Genomic DNA, 14,798 nt, shown 5'->3' on the forward strand with positions numbered 1-14,798 from the left:
AACCTAAAGGGCAATGCTTACTGAAATTTTCATTCCATGATTTGATTTAATATTCTTGAATTAAACGGACTAATGAGCTCCAAACGGAAACAAAGATTTCATTACAAATGGGGCACTTTCCACTCAAGTGTATTTATTTTGGGGAAATGAAGGGGATAACATAATTATTCATATAACTAAATAGATTTTGTGTTGTATCAGAGGGAGCCTAAGGCAGAAGAAAAACTGGCTCTTTTTGTCAAAGATGTTTATCCATATAACTTGACTCATGCCATTCCAAACTTTCTAAAAACTGTGTTGCTCATGGGTCGGAACTTACACTGAAAGAGGGCTTGACTCTTAATTTCTCTCTTTTCTTGTTAGCTGTATAGGGCGAAATGCTGTTAGTTAAAAGTTTTGCTAAGTATATTTAATGAAATAAAATAATTATCATAATAATAATGTAAGAAACCAGGACTATAATTATTCAATTTTTATCTCTAATTTATAATTGCTACCTAAGCTTTATTTTATGCATGTATATTTCCCTAAGAGGAAAAAGGTAAATGTGATTTTTAAAGTGGGAAATTGCTTTTATCATTTTACGCATAATTACAATAGCGTAAATTACACACATTTTCAATATTGAATAATTTATATAATTGTTCCCTTTGGTTAGCTTGAAGCTCATAATTTCTCTGATTTTTTTTCCTGAGGATACTTCAAAGACAATAAATATCTGGGATATGGAGTGGTATTATTATGTCACCATTTTGAGTGCCAGGTGGAGTGTCCTACAAATCTAAAAAAAAAATTTATTTTTAAAAAGCACTTTTGATTAGACTGCACCGTTTTACTTGCCCATTTTCATGGTAGAAAATAGAATAAATTGGTAATTCAGGTACTGAATTTGCCTCTTTAAAAAAATCAGACATCATAAAGATAGTATATTATTTTAAAAAAATGAAGTAAGACTTATTTTATAAGCATGAATCTTCATAAATGCTTATTTTTGGTGACACTTTTAAACAGAAAGGGAATAAAGAAGAATTATTTTCTTTTATTTTCTTAATGAGGCAGTCTCGCTCTTGTCGCCCAGGCTGTTGCCCAGTGCAGTGGCGTGATCTTGGCTCATTGCAACTTCTGCCTCCTGAGTACAAGTGACCTTTCGCCTCAGACTCCCAAGTAGCTGGGATTACAGGTGCCCGCCACTATGCCCAGATAATTTTTGTGTTTTTAGTAGAGACAGGGGTTCGCCATGTTGGCCAGGCTTGTTTTGAACTCCTGATCTCAAGTGATCCTCTTGCCTTGGCCTCCCAAAGTGCTGGGATTACAGGCGTGAGCCACTGCATTTCTCATAAATATTTTCCTTTAAAAAATTATATTTTAAGTGCAGGTTTGTTACTAGCCCCCACCCCGACAGGCCCCAGCATGTGATGCTCGCCTCCCTGTGTCCACATGTTATCATTGTTCAACTCCCACTTATGAGTGAGAACATGTGGTGCTTGGTTTCTGTTCCTGTGATAGTTTGCTGAGAATGATGGTTTCCAGCTTCATCTTTGTTCCTGCAAAGGACAGTAACTCATACTTTTTTATGGCTGCATAGCATTGCATAGTGTACATACGCCACATTTTCCTTATCCAGTCTATCATTGATGGGCATTTGGGTTGGTTCCAAGTCTGCTATGATAAATAGTGCTGCAATAAACATGCATGTGCATGTACCTTTATAGTAGAACAATTTATAATCTTTTGGGTATATACCAAGTAATGAGATTGCTGGGTCAAATGGAATTTCTATTTCTAGATCCTTGAGGAATCACCACACTGTCTTCCACAATGGCTGAATTAATTTACATTCCCACTAACAGTGTAAAAGTGTTCCTATTTCTCCACATCCTTTCCAGCATCTATTGTTTCCAGTTTTTTGTTTTGTTTTGTTTTGTTTTTTGGTAAGGAGAAGTCTTGCTCTGTTGCCAGGCTGAAGTGCAGTGGGGCAATCTGGGTTTACTGCAATCTCCACCTCCCGGGTTCAAGTGATTCTCCTGCCCCAGCCTCCTGAGTATCACGGGCTACAGCCATGTGTCATCAAAAAGTAAGTTTTAAATTCCTTATAGATTCGGTATATTAGCCCTTTGTCCAATGGATAGATTGCAAAAATTTTCTCCCATTCCATAGGTTGCCTGTTCATTCTAATGACAGTTTCTTTTGCTGTGCAGAAGCCCTTTAGTTTAATTAGATTCCATTTGTCAATTTTGGCTTTTGTTGCTATTGTTCTTGGTGTGTTAGTCATGAACTCTTTGCCCATGCTGATGTCCTAAATGGTATTTCCCTGGTTTTCTTCTAGGGTTTTTATGATTTTAAGTCTTACCCTTAAGTCTATAATACATCTTGAGTTAATTTTTGTATAAGGTGTAAGGAAGAAGTCCAGTTTTAGTATGCTGCATATGGCTGGCTAGTTTTCCACCAACATTTATTAAATAGGGAATCCTTTCTGTCATTACCTGTTTTTGTCAGATTTGTCAAAGATCAGATGGTTGCAGACGTGTGGTGTTATTTCTGAGGCCTCTGTTCTGTTTCATTGGTCTGTATATCTGTTTTGCTACCATTACCATGCTGTTTTGGTTACTGTAGCCTTGTAGTATATTTTGAAGTCAAGTATCATGATGCCTCCAGCTTTGTTCTTTTTGCTTAGAATTGTCTTGACTATATGAGCTCTGTTTTGGTACCATATGCAATTTAAAGTAGCTCTTTTTCTAATTCTGTGAAGAAAGTCAATGGTAGTTTGATTGGGATAGCATTGAATCTATAAATTCTATAAATCCATTTTGGCAGTATGGCCATTTTCATGGTATTTATTCTTCCTACCCATTAGCATGAAATATTTTTCCATTTGTTTGTGTCCTCTCTTATTTCCTCAAGTAGTGGTTTGTAGTTCTCCTTTATGAGGTCTTTCACATCCCTTTAAGTTGAATTCCTAGGTATTTTATTCTCTTTGTAGCAATTATGAATGGACGTTCACTAATGATTTGGCTCTCTGTTGGTCTGTTATTGATGTATAGGAATGCTTGTGATTTTTGCATATTGGTTTTGTATCCTGAGCCATTGCTAAAGTTGCTTATCAGCTTAAGCAGAAAAGCTAGCAGAAGACAAGAAATGCCTAAGATCGGAGCAGAACTGAAGGAGATAGAGACATGGAAAACCCTTCAAAAAAATCAGTTAATCTGGGAGCTGACTTTTTTGAAAAGATTAACAAAATAGATAGACCATTAGCCAAACTAATAAAGAAGAAAAGAGAGAAGAATCAAATAGACACAATAAAAAGATGATAAAGGGGTTATCACCACTGATCCCATAGAAATACAAACTACCATCAGAGAATACTATAAACAACTCTAAGAAAATAAACTAGAAAATCTAGAAGAAATGGATAAATTTCTGGACACATACACCCTCCCAAGACTAAAATAGGAAGAGGTCAAATCCCTGAATAGATCTATAACAAGATCTGAAATTGAGACAGTAATTAATAGCCTAATTACTATTACAACAAAAAAAAAAGCCCAGTACCAGATGGATTCACAGCTGCATTCTACCAGAAGTACAAGGAGGAGCTGGTACCATTCCTTTTGAAACTATTCCAAACATTAGAAAAAGAAGGACTCCTCCCTAACTCATTTTATGAGGTGAACATCATCCTGATACCAAAACCTAGCAGAGACACAATGGAAAAAAAGAAAATTTCAGGCCAATATCCCTGATGAACATCTATGCAAAATGTTCAATAAAATACTGGCAAACTGAACCCAGCAGCACATCAAAAAGCTTATCCAGCACAATCAATTCAGCTTATCCCTGGGATGCAAGGCTGGTTCAACACACACAAATTAAAAAACATAGTCCATCATATTAACAGAACTAATGACAAAAACTACATGATCATCACAATAGATGCAGAAATAAAATTCAACACTCCTTCATGCTAAAATCTCAATAAACTAGGTGTTGATGGAACATATTTCAAAATAATAAAAGCTGTTTGTGACAGACCCACAGTCAATATCATACTGAATGGGCAGAAGCTGGAAGCATTCCCTTTGAAAACCAGCACAAAACAAGGATGCCCTCTCTCACCACTCTTAGTCAACATAGTATTGAAATTTCTGGCCAGGGCAGTCAGGCAAGAGAAAGAATCAAAGGGAATTCAAATACGAAGAGAGGAAGTCAAATTGTTTCCATTTACAGATGACATGATTGTATATTTAGAATATTTTCCTTTTATTCATTCTTTAAAATTATCTAATTTTCTCCTCACCAGGATCTAGATTTAATTAAAAGCTGTAAGAGAAAACTATATTAAACAAATCAGTTTAAGTTTCTCTAGCCATTTAAATAAAAATTTGAAATGGCAGTGCTGGATAACATCTGTATCTTTTTCAAAACAATTCTACAATTGTACTGAATTTTACCTTTTTAACTCATGACAGAGCCTCCAACTAAAGACCACCAAGAAGATAATTGTAGCTGAAATACATAGGTTTATTTAGTCTGCTGCAGCAAAGAATGACACACACATGAATAATCACAGAGTATTTCACAGAGGAAGTTAAGGAAGGGCTATTTTAGAATTTGGCAGGCTGAAGTTAATCATAATCTTGTTTTGGTAAGCACTGTCAAGATATAGAAAATAAGCAAAGTGTTGGACTAGTTGGTGATCTCACCATTAGAACACATGGGTTCATGTGGAAATAGAAGTTTTTCTGTTGTTCTTTGATTCCGGGAGCATATGGGTCTGATAAAGCTGATATTAAAAAATCTAATTACAGATAATGTGGCATGTATATTAGTGAGGTTTTTGATAGAGTTATCTATTCTATGAATAATCAGAAAACTCAATCCATTTTGCAAGTCACAATTTCTACTTAAGTTCTCATCCCCACCCACCACCCATATATGCATACTCTTGCTGTCACAGGATCCTTTGTTCCATTAGTTCCCCATCTGGTGGGTTTTCAGGCTAAACTAAAAGACAAACCATCCCCTCCTGGGAATATGATCAATCCAAACTTTCAACCTGTTCATTCAGTTGATAGTAATCTTGTATCATGTTTGTAACAGTGGCATTTTCACCACTTCAAGCAGATTATTCATGTTCTTTTTCTTAAATGATCTTTTTTCAGTCATCTGGTGTGATCGTGATTTCACATAACCTGGTAATCATCAATGAGTCTTGGCAGTGCTATGACTTCAGGAGGAGGGTAGCTACAAAAAATTCGAACCTTTTACCATTAGAGGGCAAGAATATAGAGAATAAAGAGCACAAGCTTGCAAATAAGCATATTGCAATTAGTGGCTTCTGGATCAAGGCAGTCTTCTGAGGGCCTTAGGCAGAAGGAGTCTGCTTCATGGGGTCATTGGCGTATCTGGGTTGTCTATTCCTGTGGACAATCTGTTTCTGAAGAGTCACCAGAGAACTTCAGTGTATTTGATTTCGGGTTTGGATGTGTGTTAGTTGGCCTTTTTTTACCAGTTACCATTGGAAAATGAACAATTGTTATATCTGGGAAACAAATATTCAAGAATCAATCCATTGGAGTTTTACCATTGTATGAGTTATTAACAATTTCTGTTAACTCCAAAGATGTTCAAGCATAATCTTTCTCTGAGGATGTTTTCAAAATGCACAGTTATTCAATTACTTAACATCATGTAGAAGGTGCATAGCTGGCCAGCAACGGAGGTGCTTGTTGATAAGATGTAATGGCTCTCTCTGATTTACTATATTTTCATGGATTATCACAATACAAGATGACCATATCTTCTGTTAAGATATGTCATACAACTGATTCACAAGAGTTTAGTCTGTGACTATGCTAGGCATAAAAATATGTCATGGAGAATGATAACATTGACAAAAACTCTAGGTCATTTTATTCATCCTGTAGGATTACCCTGAATTTCAATCAACTGACAGACATGTTTAAGCCTGGAGAGAAAAATCTTTTAATAAATATTTATTGCATCAGTCTTCCTACCTAAAAATAAACATGTTTCCTTCAACCTAAAAAGTACACAATTGTTCAAAAATATTTATATAAATTTATTGAATGAGAAACAGTGTTAAAGGTGAATTGGTCAGAATGGGGCATCTTTCTGATCATCTGGTCAGAACTTTATGCATATTGAGATGTCTTCTAAAGGCATTCTTCTTGCTATTAAAAAATAAATGCCAAGGGCTGAAAAGTAGGAATTTTGGGGAGAAAAGTATATATGAAATGACTGGCATTAAAGAAGAGGAACCTCTACCACATCTTACAGTTGTAAAAATAAATAAGTAGATAAGAGTAACCCAAAATGGATGTTATTAGACTCGGTAAATGTGCGATGATGAATCTGTATTGTAGTCACACAGGCACATACTGAAATATTGATTTTTGTTTTCTCTGATAAAAATACAGACCTGAGCTCTAAGTTTACTTCTTAGTAAGAAGCAATTTATTCCTTTGTGATGACCTCTTTGGGCATTCTTTCTGTGGATATTTACATTTAAATAACCATGATAATCATCATATGACTTCTCTATAAGGTACTTTGTTTCTGACTATGCCAAAAATGACATATTCCGTCTCAAAAATAAAGTTAAGAATGTTATCTAGTATGTATTTTAAATCGATATAATTACTAAGGTGATTATTATTAAATCTATTTTAGTTTGTACTCCTCTCTTAGACAAAACAAAATACTTAAACATTTAATACATATAGCCACCTAATTAACTTTTATTCTTTAAACCACTTATTAAGGTAAATATTAGTTTGGCACACAAACTAGGATAAAGAAACAGACTTTACAGACATTGAATACAACATACACATGAACATGTTCTGAAATTAGCCATTCTTAAAAATAATGGATGTCACAAGTTTTCTATTGTATATGAAATACTAATTTGTAACTATTCAGGATAGTGAGGGAGACTAAGGTTTGGATATCTCAGAAAAAAATAAAATACGCATTATGTAAACAAATTTACAACATATGTATAAATAATCTTGGAGTGATTGAATATAGCAGAAAACACTGTAATTTCTGCTACGAAAGCCACATATTAGTGGCTTCTCTGCACTTCAGTCACCAGGGACATCTCACTAGTAAAGACACAAAATAATTTTACTGTTCTCATAATAAAATGTGTGAAATCAACTCTATGTAGTTTTAAGACTATGAACAATTTTAGATTTAGGTACAAATCTTATTAAAGAGTGACAGCAAGATGGCAGAATAGAATCCCCCAGAATCACTCCCCAAGCAAATTACAAATAGAAACTATTTTCAAAGAAAAGAATAACACTCTGAATTCACCAGAACTCTGAGGGGAAACAGAGAAATCCACTTGGCCCACAGAATGTGGAGAAATCACCACCAGTAAGAGAAACAATCATTTCAGACTACAAGACCCCCAAACCAAAGCTGCAACAGCACTAATCAGAGAGTTTCCATAAACCCGGAGTCTCCTAGGTGAGACAAAAGAACTGGAGATAGATCTTAGATCTCTCCCAAAGTCCAGGAATCTTCATGGGAAGTCCACTCTGGTTCTGTCCCACTGGAATTACTGAGAAAGCCAGAAGAGCTGAATCACCTGGGGTGATTGCTGGACTAAGAGCAGGGCACTGATTACAGCAACAGGTGTGTGGATCTTAGTGGCTTCTCTGCACTTCAGTCACCAGGGACATCACATTGAAGAGACCCACTGGTGCTACAGTGCCGCAGGGGGCACAATTTTCCTCAAAGATTTTGGAAAATTTCCACAAATTTTCCCTGGCCAGATCTTCCACAAAGCCCAGATGCTTGCCTCTAGGAAGACCCAACCCTGCTCCTTGGCTGGAAACCATTAAAGGGTCAGATCAGTATTAAGTTCTATATGCTTATCAAAATATCACATGTACCTTGGAAATACGTACAATTATTATTCTTCAATTGTTAAAAATTGAAACAACAAGAAGAAACAAAAACAAAACATATGAATTGTGTTTCAGTCCTTAGAGAACTGAATGCTTTCGTCAGCTATCAGGCAGACAATCGTGTTACCAGTAATTATCTTAGTTTAGATGACAGTAGTCAAACCTAACAAAAACTCTTTTCTTATAATCAGTCTTAATCCAATCATGCCAATCATGTTTTTTAAAGATTACTATTTTGTATTTTTCAGATAAATGTTGTCAATCTATATATGTTTATTTTGTTTTGCATTTAGCTGTAATACGGTAATAGGCCTCCAGAAATAAGACAAATACTTTTTATTCACTTGAAATTCTGTGTGCAGAAAGGCAGTAATGAAGTGCAATAATTTTTCTTAATTCATCACAACTTCAGCTTATGCTTTATCTGTGTGTATTTGTGTGAAGGTATAGTTTTTGTGCTTTTGCGCCACTTCCTTAACTTAAATGCATACATGAAAGACAAAATTAATAAGACCAAGATTTTATTAAAATGGCTTAGTTATATGTAGAAGTGATTGTTTAGGAAACAAGGGAGCTATCAGAATTCATCACTACCTGATGCAAAGCACCGTTATTAACAATTGAATGGCTTTGATTTTATATATGCAGATCGCCACTATTGTAACAGGTATCTCATTTTCTTAACTTGGTAGAAATGTTTTGAGATGAAGTTGTGAGCAAAAACAATATTTTAAAAGTCTGCACTGTGTAACCAAAGCTACAGGCATAAATCTTTTGGGGAAGAAATACTTTATTTAGCACCTTATAATGCTTTTCATAAATTTCCTCAGGTACTTATTTTTATATACTTTTACCAAATGACATAATTCCCTTTGTTTTTTTCTTTCATAATTATTCTTACTATGATAAATTCATTATTCATAATTATAATAAATTAATTATTCATAACTATTTATTACAAATTTGTCGTGTACTCAGTACAGTGGTAGCCCCAACCGCACCAGAATCCATGCATGCATCTCCATCTTACCACTTCCATGGGGATCCTAGCCATCAATACCGCTTGCCTAGACTCCTCCAACAGCCTTCTAACTGTTCTCATTTTAACTTGTTCCCCTCTCTAATACACTCTCCACAGAGAGCCGGTGTGATTTCTTTAATTACATAAATACTCAAATAGTTCTGATGTCATTTAAAATAAAATCTAAACATCCTGGCTTACAAATCCATGCATTAGATGGTCCTATCTTCTTCTTGGACCTCATATAACATACTACCCCTGGCCCACTACCTTCAAATCTTCAGACCTTTAATCTCTTCCTTCTTCCTTCTTCCACTGTCATTCAGATATTAACTTAAACCCCCCCTTTTTGATCATCCTTCTAAAGTAGACCCCCAGTTATTGTTAACTCCACTCCACTTTTAATTCTGTACGTAGCACCCATTGGTATTAGATATTTCTTTCCTACCCAAGAATGTAAGTTCCAGAGAGCATCTTGTCTACATGTGAGATTGCATCTTTGTCTGTCTCACTCGTTAGTATATAATCAGTGGACAGAACATAGTAGACATTGAACAAACAGGTGCTGAATGAATAGAAAGAGAGGCTACAAACCACAATACCAGCAATAATGGTAATTCACATTTCCTATTTACAGGAGTTTTCCAGTCAAATAGAGGAAAAAGGAAAGTAACAGAAAATAACACTTGGTTCCATGGTAGAAGTATATACAGAATGCCAGACACACACAATAAAAGAGTCTGTTTTATTCCTCTGAATAGGGAAAGATATTGAAGACAAAATTTAAAAGATTTAATATGTAAGATAAAGTATAAGCAGGAATCCAGGATGAATCTTAGGTTTCTGATTTGGGAAACTGATTGACAAAAGTATCATTTCCCAGTGTAGAGATAATATGAACAGAACCTGCCATAAGAAAATGTACATTCTATTTGCAATGTATCGTTAGATGCCTATTGCCCAAACTGCAATGTCTAGTGATCAGTCAGGTATAGGCATCTGGAACTCAGGAGAAAAATCTGAATAGATATATATACTACTATATACGGTAGAGAGTACTTTGCTTCTCACCTTCACATCCATTATCTATTTGCAAATTAAAACAACTCTTTAAGGTAAGTGATATTTCCATTCATAGTCAAATAACCAATTCAAAAGGCACAGGAGCAAGAAGAGAGATAGAATTCAAATATTCTATTTCTTGTCCAATATTCTCTTCCCTATCCTTATAAATGTCAAATATTAGGAATATAATAATATATTGCAGAAAGAAAAATGTGTTTTTGATTGAATGGTGACAAGGAAGAAGAAATGAATGCTTTCCTATTTATTAAAACGTTCTATATTTCTTCTTTGTTTGTTTGTTTTGCTTTTTCATGGCAGAATTTATTTCACTTATTGGTTCATTTTTAATTGTACTTTAGATTCTGGGGTAAAGTACAATTTTAATTGTACTTTAGATTCCAGATCATGCAGGATTGTTGCTTAGGTACACACATGGCAATGTGGTTTGTCCTCTCTTATTTCACTGAGCAGTGGTTTGTAGTTCTTGAAGAGGTCCTTTACATCTTTTGTTAGTAGTATTCCTAGACATTTTATTCTCTTTGTAGCCATTGTGTATGGGAGTTCACTCATGATTTGACTCTCTGTTAGTCTGTTATTGGTGTATAGGAATGCTTGTGATTTCTGCATATTGATTTTGTATCCTGAGACTTTGCTAAAGTTGCTTCTCAGTTTCAGGAGATTTTGGGCTGAGACGATAGGGTCTGAAATATACAATCATGTCATCTGCAAATAAAGACATTTTGACTTTCTAATTTCCTAATTGAATGCCCTTTATTTTTTCCTTTCTTGTCTAACTGCTCTGGCTAGAACTTCCAATACTCCCAATAGGAGTGGTGAGAGAGGGCATCCTTGTCTAGTGCCAGATTTCAAAGAGAATGCTTCCATTTTTTTGCCCATTCAGTATGATATTGGCTGTGGGTTTGTTGTAAATAGCTGTTATTATTCTGAGATACATTCCATTGATACCTAGTTTACTGAGAGTTTTTATTATAAAAAGCTGTTGAATTTTGTCAAAGGTCTCTGCATCTATTGAGATAATCATGGTTTTTGTCTTTGGTTCTGTTTATGTGGTGGATTACGTGTATAGACTTGAATAAATGAACCAGCCTTGCATCCTCGGGATGAAGCTTACTTGATTGTCATGGAAAAGCTTTTTGATGTACTGTTACAATCGGTTTGCCAGTATTTTACCTTGCATTCTTGTGATCTCTTTGTATTTATAATTTTTTGTTTTGTTTCATTCTTAGCTTTCTGGTAGGTTTGTAATGGTACTTTATTATGTTTTAATGTTTATTTTTCTGATTTAGATCTAGAGCTCGATAGATCTGCATGTGGTATCATTGTTATGTATGTATCCCAAATATCTTCTTACACTCAGACTTCTGGGTTTTCTGTTTTGTTTTGTTGTTGTTGTTGTTGTTGTTTTTGAGATGATGTCCCTCGCTGTCATTCAGGCTGGAGTACAGTGGCATGATCTCAGCTCACTGCATCCTCTGCCACTCAGGTTCATGTGATTCTCCTGCCTCGGCCTCCAGAATAGCTGGGATTACAGGTGCCTGACAACACTCATGGCTGATTTTTGTACTTTTTAGTAGAAACAGGGCTTTGCCGTGTTGGTCAGGCTGGTCTTGAACTCCTGACCTCAGGTGATCCGTCTGCTTCGGCCTCCCAAAGTGCTAATATCACAGGTGTAAGCCACTGGACCTGGCCTCAGGCTTGTCTTTTAATTCTCTGAATTTTGTATTTTCTAACTCTCTCATCTTGAGGTAATAGTAGAATCATATGCAATTCTAAGACATAATATAGCGACTTCTGTATAACCTTTCCTCAGCTTTCCCCAATGATAACATTGTACAAAATCAGAGTATTACATAAAAAAACAAAAACTGACGATACAATACACCAGTATTGTTTCGATTTCATAAGTCTTACGCATACTCACTTGTGTGTATATATTGAGTCTATGTAAGTTTATCTTTTAAAAGATTCATGTGACCACCAACAGCGATATCACAAAAATACCATGCACTACACGTTTAAAACCAAAGCAACCTCCCATTCTCAAATCTCCCAACCTCTGGCCACAATAATCTGTTTTTCATCTCTATAATTTTGTCATTTTTTACATTGTTATATAAATAGAATCACATGATATATAACCTTTCAAAATTCCCTTACATCTAAACATAAAATTGTGTGTATTTTCTTAGTTTGAAAATGTTGACTTGCAGATCTCAGTTCTCCTGTAAGTCTACATCTTTCATTTTTTAACGTAATAATCATGATTAAAGTCCCTTATTTATAAATAATTAGGCTATCTAGATCACCTGTGGATCTATTTTTATAGTCCATATTTTTTATTTTGGTTTTCATATATTTTATAGACATGTTTGATAATTTTTAATTAATGGCAGACATGGCATATAAAAATTGTAGAGTCCCTGATTTATACTCTTTCTCAAAAGAGGGCTAATCCTCATGCAGGCCTAGGGTGTTTTGGTGCATAACCCTGATCTAGTCGAAGGAAGGCATGAAGATTTCTTAAAGTTGGGTTTTCTTTGGTCAGAAACCTTGCTCTTAGGTCCTATCCTTTCTGGGATCTCAATTGAAAGCTGAGTGTTCACAGAGGTCATCCAATTTGTTAATCTCTACACTTTGGCTTCGTTTCCCCTAGAACTAAGACTGTTGGAATATCTGTTCAGTTCTTTAGTCTCAAGTATCCCTTGCTGTTTGTTTTCTGACATCTTTTCCCGAACACCACATAGTTTAGGAAGTGACCAGAGGCCTTCATGCAGTCTCTCACTTCCTTCTCTGCAGTTATTTTTTCCCTAAAATTCAATTTTGCTTGGAGGGTCCATATGACAACTCCTTTTTTCTCAGAACAATGAGAACTTCAAAACCCGAGACTTTTGATTTCTGCTCTGCCACCTCACCCATGGCATTGGCACAGCCCCGAGGAATATCTCAGAGACGGATAAATCCAGGACTCACATCAGTCTGTTTCCCTTGCCTCTACAATTTGCAGCCCTATAATTCTGTCTGCCATGGTGGGTCCCTAATGCTTTAACAGAGTTGACCCATGTACTAATCCTTTCTATTTTCAGAAGAGGGTTAGTCCCATACAAGCCGCCTTGTTATAGAGGACATCGAAGACACTGGATTATGTTTTTCATCTCTTGAATAAATGTGATATTCCTGAATGCTGTCAAATATCTGGTATAGTTATCTCAATCTGTAGAATTCCTACTTTTTTCCTTTTTCTATTCTCAAATTTGCTGTCACTTGTTCACTGTTTCTCTGTTATAGTGGTGGTAGGTTTATAACACTTTACCTTTAAGCAACTAAAAAAGTTGCCAGATCCAATTTAACTTAAAGATTTTTTAAAAATAATGGTGACGTTTCCAGTGTCACACAATGAAAGCTCTTCCTTGCGTTAGCAGCTCGGAATTTCATGGTAAACCAATTCCATATTTGCTACAACATTTTTTGTGTGTGTGTGTGACAGAGTCTCGCTCTGTCACCAGGCTGAAGTGCAGTGGCACAATCTCGACTCACTGCAACCTCCGCCTCCTGGGTTCAAGCAATTCTCCTGCCTTAGCCTCCCATGGAACTGGAATTACAGGCATGCTATAACAATTTTTAACACTCACAATGAGCATATTTTCCTTTAAAAATACCCAAACATGTTCTTAAAGAAACAATCTTTAAACATTTGTATGGTTCTTTCACGATGCTACATTAGCCTATGTTGAAACCATGTGAGTAAGCCCTCAGGGAGTTGGTAGAACATGTTAAGTGCTCTGAAGTGGGTTATTTAAAATCCACTATCAGAAAGTACTGAACTGTCTATAACTCAGCTAGCTCAAAACAAAATCACACAGTGGGACTTTACATCCCACATGCTAAAGTAGCTCATTGAACAAAAAAAGGTGCATTAATGTCTACCATGCAGAGAAATCCACTGCTAATATTCGACTCTGAGCCAGTGTAATCTGCTGAGTCTGGCATGGTAGACATGAGTTTTCCAAAAGTTATCCAGATTAATCAGCCCGTGAGAGATTGTTTCCTGTGATGAAGGCTTTCTTATCAAAGAAAATGTTTGCCGTGAAAATGAGAGGAGGTAGTGGTGTTGGGGTATAAAAACTTAGAAATAGATTCTTCTATTTACAATTGCACTGGATTTCATTCCTATTCATGCCTATGAAACAGGAATGCAAGTTTATGGGGATCTGCAAGATAGATCAGCACTTTAAATCGCATCTGTTCTGTTTTACTGCAAGCTGATGTCTTATTAAAACCAAACAACAGCATACTTTAGAGCCAAAAATTATTACAAGACCACCACACCAGGAAAAATGTGAAACAAACAAACAAGATATAGTGAACAGAGCTACTTATTAAGCATGAAAATGCTCTTCATCTGGGATTATTTGGATGCAACGTTAGAGGCGTTTTATACCTCAGTTGTCATTCCTGCAATAAATACTAAATTATAGTTGTATTTTTCCCAGTAATACACAGAGATTCCATCTTAGAGCAAGAATTGGAGGAAGTATTATAGACCCAGATGATTTTTATAAAAGAGAGGAAAAATAGAAAAAATATGTAAGTAGAAGTATTGATTTATGAAGCAGTAAGTAGAACGTAATGACACAGGTTATATATGGAAGTTGGAAGAAACCACAGAGTGTCTATTTTGAAGAACGTGTATTTTGTTTTGTTTTCAAGCATGGAGGCATGATAATAAGCTCAATACAGAATTAGTTCAAATT

The sequence above is a fragment of the Callithrix jacchus genome, chromosome 3, assembly GCF_049354715.1.
Source record: "Callithrix jacchus isolate 240 chromosome 3, calJac240_pri, whole genome shotgun sequence".
Classification (NCBI taxonomy): domain Eukaryota; kingdom Metazoa; phylum Chordata; class Mammalia; order Primates; family Cebidae; genus Callithrix; species Callithrix jacchus.